Here is a 14,125-nt window from a genome sequence, read left to right as displayed (position 1 = left end):
TTTACAGTCCAAAGAAACACGTGGACTTGTACGTGGCTGGGAGGAGGTAGCTGCGGATCATGTTGTCCTTAGTGACCCAGAGGATACCGGACCGAATGCCTCAGCTAACCTACGCTGCATGGCCTCCCTGATCCTGCAAAGCCTGCGGAAGGATCCTCGTATTCTTCGGATCAAGGAGAGGGACAATTACTGGCTGGCCACTCTCCTTGATCCACGGTACAAGGGTAAGGTTGCCGACCTTATCTTGCCATCGCAGAGGGAGCAGAGGATGAGACATCTCCGGGAGGCCTTGCAGAAAGGTCTGTGCAACGCGTTCCCAGAGACTGGGAGGTTACAAACTCCTGGTCCTGGACAACGTGTTGCTGAGGCATCGGTCAGAAGGAGCGGTGGAGAAGGTGGCCGTCTGACTGATGCTTTCAGACAATTTTTTAGTCCGCAGCCCCAAGGTATGATCGGTTCCAGCACCCATCGCCAGCATCTGATTTACATGGTGCAGGAATACCTAGGGGCAAGGTCAGACTTGGACACCTTTCCCACCGAAAATCCTCTGGATTACTGGGTATTGAGGATGGATCACTGGCCAGAGCTTGCACAGTATGCAATTGAGCTACTGGCCTGTCCTGCATCCAGCGTTCTTTCGATTCTTGATATAATATTTCACAGGAGGGCCCCTTCCTGTGCCCACCCAGAGTAACGGTGAGGACTTATAGTGTTGTGGCACCAGCACCACAACCACCAAAGGTCAATTTTTCTACCACTGTTCAACAATGGCATGTAATTACAATTCTTGATATAATCGTTCACAGCAGGGCGCTCCAGCGCCCACCAAGAGTCACTTTGAGGGCTTACAATGTTGTGGCAAAACCAACACCTTGTTCCGCCATTTCTGCAGAGCATATAGGGCAGGCCCCTACTTTCAAACATCCAATTTACAAACATCTCCTACTTGCAAACGGAAGGAGACAACAGCAAGTGAGATGAAAAAAGATGGACGACAAAACAAATTATACAGGGGTGATAACCCTTCCCTATGTTTTCCAAAAAGCTTAAAAATAGTTTTTTTGACTGGAGCTACACTTTAAAAATGTACCAGTTGAAAATTACAAACAGATTCAACTTAACACAACAAACCTACACAGTCCCTGTCCTGTTTGCACCGCCTGTATACTGCTGTTCTGAGTATATAGGGCCTGGGGGCCACACGCATTTCCTTTTTTTGATATGGGTACAGGGTTCCCCTTAATATGCGTACAAGACCCAAATAGGCTGGTAATGGGCAGGGAGGGCTACCCATGCCATTTTTCTCAATGATTTTCAACCATATTGCAGGAACCAGATATAACATTAAAACCGCAAGCAGTTTTAAATGGTGTTATTTCTGTTTAATGTCATTTTGTGCAGGGACTGTTCTAAACACGGGAAACACGTGGCACTTCACAGGCATACTACAGACACCCCCCAGGCACCATATTTAAAGGAATATTTCACTTTTTTTTTTCACTTTAATCGTCATTAAAATCAGTACTCCCGCCAAAACGGCCATTTTTAAAAACATTTTAGGCATTGACCCATGTCCCCTGGGGCAGGAGCCAGGTCCCCAAACCCTTTTTAGGACAGTATCTTGCATATTAGCCGTTAAAATTAGCACTTTTAATTTCGAACGTTCGTGTCCCATAGACTTCAATGGGGTTCTAAAGTTCGTTCGAATTTGGGGTCCGTTCGAAAGTTCTGGTGCGAACCGAACCGGGGGGTGTTCGGCTCATCCCTAGCAGCAGCCCATAAAGCCCCATACGCACGATTAGATTTTCTGCAAATTTTTGTCTTCAGATTTACTAAAACCATGTAGTGCAAGGGCCTGCCTGACTGCATACAAATCGAAACTCTTAAAATTTGACCTCATATTATATGGTTTTGGTAAATCTGAAGACAAAAATCTGCAGAAAATCGAATAGTGTGTATAGGGCCTAAGTCTCTAAGATCTCTCAGCAGTCTGTACTCACAATCTTTCAAGGAAAGTTGGTTGCCTTCTTCCAACATCCATGCAACAACTTTCTCCAGTGATACCAGACTAGATCTTCAGCAGACAGCTTCTCAGTCAGCTCTCTACAGCATCCAGGCCCCCAGGTCACCCACCTGAGACTTCACAAACAGCAACCAGAGGGCAGCAAGCCCTCCAGCTTGAATGTCCCATCTGCAGGAAATGCAGCTCAGCAGTTTTGTGTCTCAGAGTATTTATACAGACCCAGCAGCCTTCAGGGCCACTCTCCCTCAAATTGTACAAGGCTGTATAAATATTCATACTGCTATGTTCGAGAGGATGTATTGAGATATATTACCGTATTTATCGGCATATAACACACACCGGCGTATAACACGCACCCCAAGTTTAGGAGGGAAATTTAAGGAAAAAAAACTTACATTTAAATGCTCATCAATGCAGCCTTATCAGTGTCCATCCGAAGCCTTGTCAGTGTCATTTGCAGCCTTGTCATTGCAGCCTGCAGCCTGTCTGTCATTGCAGCTTTGTCATTGTTGTCCCCTCAGCTTTTGTTTTTAAAAATGGCGCCGCCGAGATATCCTTCGTAGCTTTTGGCCGCGTCGGCCGCACTCGGAGGCTTTCGGCCGCTCTCGCCGCTTCTCGGCGGTTTTCGGCCGCCCCGGCCCTACTTGGAGCCTTTCGGCTGCCTCGGCGGTACTCTGAGACTTTCGGCCGCCTTGGCCGTACTCGGAGCCTTTCGGCCACTCACAAAAACCGCAGAGAAGGGCCGAAAGCCGCGAGAAGGGCCGAAGGCAGCTTAAAGCAGCCCAGAGCCCAAAAATCGCAAGGGAATCGCGGCGGATCAGCGGATTATAAGGGGAAAAAATGCGTGTTATACGCCGATAAATACGGTATGTATTTTCTTTTTTTTTTTACTCTTTGTTGACAATTTTTTCCTTTATAATGATTTTTCTGTTGACACATTTTGTTTGTGGTTTTCAATAATATACCGTATTTATCGGCATATAACATGCACCTTCATTTTATGAGGGAAGTTTCAGGAAAAAAACTTACATTTTAAATAAAGAACTTTGAAGCAAAATAAGAGCCAATGTCCATCAATGCAGCCTCACCATTGCCTATCTGATTTTTTATTAATTTTTTCTCTGATGAATTCGGGCCAGGAGCACAGCCGCACGCTGTGGCATTGAATGTAGACTAAGCTCCCTGCACTGCTAGTTCCAGTGTTGGCTGCAGAGTACCGCTGCTGGAGGGAGGGGGTGAGTGGGTGGGAAGAGTGTATGGGCAGGTGAAAACAGCCTGCCATAGGCATCTACAAGGGGTGGCTATCGAGGCTATAGCCCCGAATCTAGAGCCCATAGCCCTGAGTCTCAGCGGGTTGCGGCTGTGGAGGGCAGGCTGCATTAGAGGTGGAGGAGAGACCTCATGAAATCATCTCTCCATGCCCGCCACAGATCAGTGCTCTTCCGCCATCACAGCGTGGGCCTCTTCAATGTCGGAGGTGTGGCGGGGAGCAGAGAGATTACATCATCTCTCACTGCCCGCCCCGCATCTCCGCTCTCACTAAAGGGATCATTGCTGCCTGCCTGCCACCAATGCAGTGACAATGCACATTTGGAGGCACTGGCTGGCATGGCAAGTGGCAATCTGCAAGTGACGTGGCAGGTGACGTGGCAAGTGATAATCTGCAAATGGTGGCAGGTGATGTGGCAAGTGACAATCCACATCAGGTAGCAGGTGATGTGGCAAGTGACAATCCACATCAGGGGCAGGTGACATGGCAAGTGACAATCTGCAAATGGTGGCAAGTGACAGTCTGCAAATGGTGGCAAGTGACGTGGCAATCTGCAAATGGTGGCAGATGATAGTGGCAAGTTAAAAAGCTGCATCTGGTGACAGGTGACAGTGGCAAGTGACATGTTGCATCTGGTGGCAGGAGATTTGTTAAGTGACACGCTCAGGGCTCCCACTGATTCTGCATTATGGTGAGTTGAACCACTTCATTATATATTAGAATGTAACAGTAGAAACAATGCACTTCGATCACCCTGACACCATATTAACCATGGTGCCATGATGATTGAAACGCCAACACCAGCCACCAACGGCGTCCCCCCACCCCTGCAAAAAGGTTGGTGACCGCTGCTATAGGCTTTAGCCCCAGATTTTTTGCAGACCTAACAACACCCCTGCAGCCTGCCTAGGTGTCTTCTTGTCTCCCTTGTGACTCCTCCTTCCCCGTCGTTGCTTTTATCCAAAAGGTAGAAGACGAGCAGAGAGTTGTCCAACTTTTCAAGTTAAAATGCCTGTGATTGGTTGCTAAGGGCGGTCATAGCAACTAATTATCTGTCTGTTAAATTGAAAGTTGGACAGCTCCTGCCCTCTGATCCGGCATGCTGCATCCTCTGTCTTCTACCTGCTGTGTAAGGTAAAAAATGCAGCGCTAGAACAGTAGCATAAAATAATAACAGAATATCAAGCAATGATAGAACTAATAAAAGTCCAATATCACAAGTCCATATATTGAAGAATGGGTATAGTAGCCACTAGCCAACATCTGTGCGCCGTGCAGATAAAAGGGCTATAAGTGAAGATAGTTTGATATTCCTCCACACCAGAGAGAATCTCGTTCCACACACAGTGAGAGTAAGTAAGCCTGCTTACCAGCTATACGCTACCATGGATAAAAGTGGTCTCACCAAGCGTAGGGAAATGGGTCTCCCCAGAAGCCTCATAGGCTCTCTTCAATTCTCACCAATCACTCGATACTCCTTTGCTGCCAGAGGAGGAATATCACCCTATCTTCACCTAGAGCCCTTTTATCTGCAATGAGCACAGATGTTGGCTACTATACCCATTCTTCAATATATGGACTTGTGATTTTGGACTTTTATTAGTTCTATCATTGCTTGATATTCTGTTATTTTATGTTACTGTTCTAGTGCTGACATTTTAATTTTGCTGCATTTTGGAGACCCGTGGCCTAGGGGGTGTCAAAAATCTTTGCACCAGCCCTGATTCTGGGAGTTGTAGTCCACACGCGCTCCCGGTGGGTAGAGAACTGAGAGCAGGGAATCGCAGCCAGGAAACTACAACTCCCAGATCTTGAAGGCAGGCAGAGGCAGCAGGGCACGCCAGGGAGTCGAGGTCCACGTAACTGGCTCAGGCTGCATGTTTAGTTGACCCCAGGACAGGAGCATCACACACCCAGGACTGGAGGAGGCCGTGCAAGGACCTGCTGAACTAGCACGGGCAGCTGCCATCACTGTGGCGAGAGACCCTGACACCCGCAGCTGAACCCCACATCCCATCTCCCCCCCATACACCCTATTCACCCTGCCCTAGGCCAGTGCCCACCCAGTAACCTCAAAATAGCCCTCAACACTATGGTTCCTGCTGGGAGCTGGCCATGGCTTGTTGATCCTGCTGGGAGCTGGCTATGGCCAGCAGGACCCGCAGGCCACGGTGAGCTCTCAGCAGGACCCACAGGTCCGCAGGCAGCTCCCAGCAGGATCCACAGCACCTGCTGGCCGCTGACCTGTGGGTCCTGCTGGCCGCTGACCGTGGCCTGGGGGTCCTGCTGGCCTGTTGGGCCTGCTGGCCACTAGCCTAGGATGAACAGAAGTCCCCGGTTTCTAGGGACAGTCCTAGGACCGATGACACTGTTCCTGGACCAAGTCTGTCCCCAGTTTTGTCCCTGCTTTGAAAAGGCCGATCCGGGGCAGGTGTACTGAGAATGGTAAAAAAAAACAAAAGAGGATTCACGCTGTGCTAAAGATAAATTATCATTAAATACGATGGAAAAAGCAGCTGACACTGGAGTCAGAATACAATAACTCAAAATACTAAAGTGCAAAAGGAGTGCAGCGCTAATAATACCAAACTGAATCAAATGTCAATTTAAGAATAAATAAACGAAATCAATAAAATTATAAAAAAAATGAATAATCCCACTAAAGTGACATAAAATAAATATATATAATACCCTTCAAGGTGACGTGAAATAAATAAAAATTAAAAAATTGAAATTAAAAAACTTAGATAAATAAAAACAATACCCAAGTAATGGTGAAAAATCCCTGAAGGATTAAAACTAAGGCAGACACCAACCAAAATTCATAAGTGTAAAAAATTCATAAATGTAAAAAATGTGTTGCTCTAATAACACACAATACTTAATAACCTATGCAAATAATACATTAAATAATCAATAATCACTAAAATCTAATATATATAAATAAATAAAGTCCAATATAAAGTGAGGTAGTGAATGGTGCACAAAAAAGTCCAGAAGTGCTGAAAAAAACACGATCCAATCTCAGATGAGTGAGAAACAGACTCCTTAATCCTAGCCGGTAATTAGATCCAAAATGAGTGACACACCAAAAGTCAGTAATGATAACCCTTACCGACTCCACATGACCACACTGCAATGGTCACTTTAAGCGTAGGGGAGAAATTCTGAGGTATCCCCAAAAACCTTATAGCGACTCCTCAAAATGGCTCACAAAATGGATAAGGGTATGGCAATCATGCCGCTCATAAAAGAAGAATAAAAAATGCCTCCATAGTGTAATCGTTCTGGACACTCTCCTCATGTGTTCAGACTAAGAGGAGGCTCTTAGCTCTTTGACACAATTTGAATGACAATTGTGCGGTCATAAAACACTGTACCTACATGAAATTTTTATAATTTTTTTCCCCACAGATAGAGCTTACTTTTGGTGGTATTTAATCACAGCTGGGGTTTTTATTTTTTGCTAAACAAACAAAAAAAGATGGAAAAAAAAAAAAAAAATCATGTTTAATAGTTTGTTATATAAATTTTGCAAACAGATAATTTTTCTACTTCATTGATATGCGCTGATGAGGCGGCACTGGTGGGCACTGATAGGCTGCACTGATGGGCACTAATAGGCACAGTTAAAGAGGAAGTAAACCCTGATGGTTTTACTTCCTCTTTGTTTCCCTGCAAAGGTAAAGCATAATGGGCTACTATGCATCGCATAAGGCGGCACTGATAAGATGGCACTGATGGGCCCTGATGGGTGGCACTGATGGGTGGAACGGATGGGCACTGATAGGTACCACTGATAGCAGGGCCGGACTGGGGATAAAAACCAGCCCTGGAAATAATTTCATACCAGCCACATAGCATTATTATACCAGCCCAACAGCATGTCATTTTTTTCTTGTTCATAAAAGATAACCATGCATTTTAAAGCACATTTGAAGAGCGTATTATATATAGATAAGACAGATATGAAAGCACATAAGGAGGCTTATATAAAAGCAAATTTCAGTTAAAAGTAGTAAAAGTGGAGCAATCATCAAGGGGGACAACTGGGAATGTGGGGGGGGGGGGGGGGGGGGACTCTGGTGACCACCTTTCACAGAAAGAATGCACTAAGGTAAGGGAGGGTGGGGTACTGATATGAGGGGGAACCTATATATCAGTGCCCCCTTACATTATTGTATTTGCTCCCCCCTTACATCAGTGACTCCCCTCAGATTAGCCTGGTGGTGCTGTCACTGACCTCCTCCCAGGTGCACCATGCAGGCAGGGCTGGACTGGGACAGAAATTCGGCCCTGGACGTCATCCAGACCGGCCCACTTACGTTTTGAGTGTCCCATCAGCATCCCCTTTACATCAGATTCTCACCAGCAGCCCCCTTACATCAGAGTCCTATCACCAGCTCTTTACATCAGAGTCCCACCACCAGCTCCTTACATCAGAGTCCCACCACCAGCTCCTTACATCAGAGTCCTATCACCAGCTCTTTACATCAGAGTCCCACCACCAGCTCCTTACATCAGAGTCCTATCACCAGCTCTTTACATCAGAGTCCCACCACCAGCTCCTTACATCAGAGTCCTATCACCAGCTCTTTACATCAGAGTCCCACCACCAGCTCCTTACATCAGAGTCCCACCACCAGCTCCTTACATCAGAGTCCCATCACCAGCTCTTTACATCAGAGTCCCACCACCAGCTCCTTACATCAGAGTCCCACCACAAGTTCCTTACATCAGAGTCCCTCCACAAGTTCCTTACATCAGAGTCCCACCACAAGTTCCTTACATCAGAGTCCCACCACCAGCTCCTTACATCAGAGTCCCACCACCAGCTCCTTACATCAGAGTCCCACCACCAGCTCCTTACATCAGAGTCCCACCACCAGCTCCTTACATCAGAGTCCCACCACCAGCTCCTTACATCAGAGTCCCACCACCAGCTCCTTACATCAGAGTCCCACCACCAGCTCCTTACATCAGAGTGTCCCCCTCCCACATGTACTCACGGTTCTAAAGGCAGCCTCTCTTCTTCCTCTCTCCAGTCATGTGATAACAAGCGATAGGGGAGAGAGGAAGGAAAGTCTGCTGACTGTGTCTATCTCCCCCTGCAGGCTGGAGGGAGCAGAAAGGCTAATGCTCTCTCCAGCATATGTCGGAGACTGCTCCTCCTGACAGGAGTGAAATCGAAATCACTCACTGTCAGAGAGGAGCGGCTCCAGGACTGCACCAGACCGGCCCACTGAGCCATCGGCCCACCGGGAATCTCCCGGTAGTCCCGATGGCCAGTACATGCCTGACTGATAGGTGGCACTGATGTGCAGCACTGTTCTTCAGGCACTGATTGTGGGCAATGATAGGTGGCACTGTAGGCACTGACAGATGACACTGTGGGCACTGACAGGTGGCGCTGGTGGGCACTGGTAGGCGGCACTGTTGCCTACTGCTAGGTGGCACTTGTAGGGGGCACAGGTGGGCACTGAGAGCTGGCAGGGACTAATGTCCCTCTCACTGCCGCTGGTGATCGGCTTTTTTTTTTCTCCTCGCACTAATAGCTGATTACCGGCTGTGTTGACATAACATGATCAGCTGTCATTCGCTGACAGCTGATCGCGTGGTAAGGTTTTCGGGATCGACCCCTTACTCCGATCCGCGCGTGCCCTTCAGGGGGCGAGCAGGCCGCTCGTGCATGGGACGACATCAATAGACGTCGTCCCGGCTATGCAGGTCCAAGCTGTAGCCGTCATTCGGCTATAGCGCGGATCTCTAGTGGTTAAATAAAATTTATGGCGCCAAAATTATAAAGACTAGAAAAAGGAAAAATGCTATGTGTTGCCCCTAGTAAGCAATCACATCCTAATTGTATTTTATCAGGTCCTTTAAAGCGGTCCACATACACCACTTCGGCCGGCGACATTGCTCCTGGAGTAACTTCCGGATATTGGGGGCTCCGGTGCTGTGATTGGCCGGAGCTGCAATGACGTCACTCCAGCGCATACGCATGTGACTCACCGGTAACGGCACACTAGCTGAAGCAATGGCACAGACATGCTATTGCTTCAGTGCGCATGTGCCGATGATGTCGGCACATGCTGATACAGGGGATATCTCCTAAACCGTGCAGGTTTAGGAGATATCCTGGATAGCTACAGGTAAGCCTTATAATAGGCTTACCTGTAGCAAAAAGTGGTTGTAAAGGGTTTGCAACCACTTTAAAGACACCCCAAGCTAAGGTTGCAAAACAGTGTGTTTGCCTGCACCAGATCGCATTCACAAAATGACCATGCAAACCGGTTGCAGTGCGGTTCCAAAATTGGTGCATGCATGACACAGTAAGCCTGGTTTCACACTATAGTTTACACGTGTAGCGGCAGCTCCTGAAGAGCCCGCGCTATGCATTTTTCAAAGTTAAACTTTGCCTAAACTGCAGTTTGGTTTGGGTTTATTTGTCTAAATTGGACCTCTGCATCAGTCTGACTGGGCTGTGAGATGTTCAGCCTGGCCACAGGGGGCACTGTCTCTTGTGGCAGGCGTGGAACTATGGTCTGGTTGGGTGCTTAAGTTACTCTCTTTCGGAGCCAGGTCAGTGGGAGTGGCCCTCTCGCTGTGCCCTCTGGGAGAGAGTATTTAAGATGCGGATGTCACGTGGTTCGGGGTTCCGGTCCAGTATGAAGTGCTGATTGCATGGTTCTGGTCCTCCTGACCAGCCCCCAGGAAGGCTATGGCCTGGGGTGCAGATCCACCCCACTTTAATGCCTTGGGGCTGGCTAGCCCGAGGCAAGGAAACTGAAGGATTCTGAGGTGGTTGGGTGCCGTCTCCGGTTCGGGAGAGACCCAGAGTACTTCGAGCATTCCAGGGGAGTACTCTTTAGAAGAACACCATATACGGGTTGGTTTTCTTAACAAGAGCCTGGAAGGGCTGAAGTAACCGAGAGAATCCGGTCTTGTGGATATCGCCAAGCAGGCTGAAAGATCCAGGTATCCTACAAGTGTTCTAAAGCTTCGTTTTCCTACATGTTCTGTAACAACGTCTGTGACAAAGACTTTGTTCCCGAGTAAGCACCTTGTTGGCTGCTAGGCCTTGTGAGAGAGGGATTGTCCAACCTGAGTGTTCATCCAGCTGCGAATGGCTATTCTCTGGATGCAGTCAAAGCAAGCAAGTTCTTTAACATTTTTGGACTTTGACATTGAGAGTACCTGAACTTCCTTTCAAACCCTCTGATCCCAAGTTGAAAGACTGTTTAATTTACTGAGTTTTGCAAATAAAATCCATTCAAGTGGATCTGTTGTCAGTCTCAAGTCACTGGGCTATTTACCATGGTATATCCCCTAGACCTGCCATAAGGAAAACAGAAGGTAACGGTTAACCCAAAAATAACCAGCAGCTCCTTCGGGGGTTAGTGCTACACATGTAAATCACACAGGAACTGCACCGCATTCCTGTGCAATTCACTTGCGATTTGAAAACCAACCATGCAATCTGGTTCAGACAAACACTGCATTTATGACCTTCTTTTGGGGAGTTGTTAACTTTGAATTGACACCTGCAGCAGGTCAAAAACACAGTGTGATTTCAATGCAGTGCGGAAACACACAGGCAGCACAGCGTTTCCTGTACCACATATGTATGAACCAGGGGTAAAACAGGGCCAAGGCATGCACTGAGGGAAGCAGAAAGTCCAGCCTGGCTCTGCCATTGGCAGACATGTTGTGGTGCCAACTGATGAGTCAGTAAGCCGGTGAGCACCACAACAAGCTTGCCAGTGCCAAGCTGGACTGTCAGTACCTGAACAGGACAGCAGCAGTTCATCCATCCAGCTACACAGCACTTTACAAGCACTCTACACTCCAGGGCCCAGACAAAGCTCCTCTCGCAAACCCAAGGTGGGAGTAGCACTGAATGCCAACAGAAATACATGGTGTGCAGTGGGCAGGACTACACGCACCACCAGCTCCCACTGTGCTGCCTGGTGATAGATCTGTCAGCCTTCAGCCCAAGCCCAAAAGACCGGCCTGGCGGTGTACCACAACATGTGTGCGGATATGCCTAATGATCTATTACAATTGCTGCAGCGGCATTATTACACACTGTGTGCCACTGACTGCAGTGCGGCCTGCCGCTTGTGCCATGTGCGCCTGCAGAGCAGGGATACCATGCATTTAATTTTGGCCCTGGGGGGGTTTGAATACCCTTGACCCCCCTTATCTACGCCCCTGAAGGAGAGGTGGGAAGAATGGCAGTCTGCCCTTATGGCACCTGTACTAAGAAGGAGATGACTCTGTTCTCAGCATGAGTGCCAGCCTGGCTGCTCTCGCTGTTGGAGAGAGGTGAGAGCAGAAAACTCACTGCATCTCTGGTGACAAGTAGCAAGCTGCATCTGGTGACAAGTGAGCGCTGCATTTCTGGTCACAAGTAGAAAGCTGCATCTTTCTTGCTCTCTCCCTCTTTCTCCCTCCATCCCTCTTTCGTCTCATACTCTAACCACAGCCCCTTTAAGCCACGCCCAATATTTAGTTCATACCATGTCCTTGTCGTGGCGTGCATTGCGTGCCACATTTTTCCTCCCCCGTGATGCCACACCTACAATGCCCAGCCCCCTAATTATTATAAGAATACGCCTACAGACAAAAAAGCATCACTATGAATTTTTTGACAATGTTGCCAACTATGTACGCCCAGGGTGGGTGTCCCTTCTGCCTCCTCCTTGCCGCGGGTCCTGGTTAATAGGATGTAAAATCCCATAACAATGGTCTCCTATTATAGTCCAGGGGATAGATGGATGAATGCCGGATTGTTCACAATTAAGAATTCGTTCTGGAGGTGCGCCTCTTTGTGTCACTGCTCAGAGAGTCAGTGAGCACTGATTGTGAGTTGGTGTGTGGTCCTGGAAGCTCCCTGGTGATAAGTGGCTGAAAGTGAAGTTATGTCCTCTAAGCAGCTCTGTGACTTTAAAGTTCAATTCCATCCAAAACTAAAATCTTTCCTTGCAGTGGAGCTGCTCATGCACTAAATGTTCATTTACATGTAGGTGATCGGAAAAAAGTACTTTCTCTTACCTGATCCACCTGCTACCCAAGGCACCTTCCCCGCTGCTAGACCAGTCCACACAGCCACTTCTATCTATGCTCTGTGGTTGTAGGTCCTCTGACATCATCAAGTGCAAAGCAGTGCCTGTAGCCCTGCATTGGATGCGAGGTTGCCAAAGGACAGTGCAGGGCAGTGCCAGCTGTTGGTGGACCTAGGATAACATGCTTTTCTGGTCTCCTAGATGTGTGGGGGCAGCCCTACTGCAAGGGAGGATTTTTGTTTTTCCCTGAAGATAGGTTTTAATGGTGGCCATACACAGTGTCATTGATTTGACAAAATGATTGAATCAGATATCAGTCGAGTAAGACAAAAAATGGAAGGGCCAAGTAATAAGAGATTGGTTTTGATTTACCCAGGTCAACCAGCTGAGGAGGAAAAAAATGATCATACATTGCTCGATTACATTCTTTCACACTCATACATGTAGATCAATTGTGATTCACAAAGTTTGCAAAAAAATGAAAATGCCATGCATCAACCCTTTATGATCTTTTTTTTCCAGCAAAAACCAAAAATCGAATTGGGTTGATTAAAAGCATTACTATCTGTTGCTCATTGCTTGGTCATGTCCGATTCAATTGTTTTGTCAAACTGGACATGGATCATTTAGTTGTATTGCACCGTTAGAGAAAGCAAAGGAATGACATCCTATAGATGACAAAACACAGTACAGGTAAAAAAAAAAAAATATATATATATATATATATATATATATATATCTGCTTACATAAATATACATTATTTAATACATGGGCTATCCATTTAAATCAATGGAAAGTGTTCAAAACATCAAAATCAGTAAAATACATAAAAAAACAATGCAACAGTTTGTCTTGGATCATGTCACGGCCCGTGTGTATGGCAGCTGGTCCCAGCTGTCTGACGAGCATGCTGGAAAACCAGCAACGGACCGGCTCCCGATCACCACTCTCAGCCAATAGCTGATAGCACTAACCGAAGTATTCTGGTGGGGGGGATGATGGGCAGCAGGGGAAATCGCTGTGCTAACGTCAGATTGTTAGTACAGCAGCTCTAATTGGAGCTGGCAGGTTTTTTTTGTTCAAAAACTAGTGATGTGTACTAGGCTTTGAAGACAACAGAAAAAGTTTGAGAAAAAAAAAACTGGAATCGCTGGCTGCGCTTTTTGCAACCAAGCTATGACAAATAGGCATGGGACTGAAAAGGTGTGCCTCTCCATTTCCACCCCATTTTTTCTTCTCTTTCTATTAAGCCTAATTCACATGTGCTGAATTTTGGGTGACATCGGCCGGTTCAATAAAAAACAGCCAACATTCGGCCTGTGTGTATGGCAGCCGGTCTAACAGTAGCCAGCTATTCGGCCCGCTTCTGTTGGACAAGCATGCTGGTAAACCAACAGCCAACCGGCTCCCAATTAGTGGATCAGTGCTGACCAGAGTGCTCTGGTGGGGCCTTCCCCCTGTCAGAACACAATAGTTCTGCTGGGGGATTGTTGTACTAACATCAAACTGTTAGTACAGTGGCTCCGACCTAAGCGATCAGGTTTTTTACGTTTAAATTGAATAAAAAAAAAACTGATAATGTATGCAAGGCTTTATTCTACCTTTCTGTTCTGTCCACCTCTGTCCTCTATCAAAAAGTGAAAGTTGAAAATCAAGAAATGTCAAAATTCTAAATGTTTTAAACCAGTTTCTAGCACTGTACAGCTACATGACAGAGGTTTCAATAGAGGATGTTATGCTTTATAACTATAGTGGTTACCTAC

The sequence above is a fragment of the Lithobates pipiens genome, unplaced genomic scaffold, assembly GCF_037356315.1.
Source record: "Lithobates pipiens isolate NorthernLeopardFrog02 unplaced genomic scaffold, aLitPip1_a1.2 Scaffold_8, whole genome shotgun sequence".
Lineage (NCBI taxonomy): Eukaryota > Metazoa > Chordata > Amphibia > Anura > Ranidae > Lithobates > Lithobates pipiens.
Note: the sequence above shows the minus strand (reverse complement) of the source record.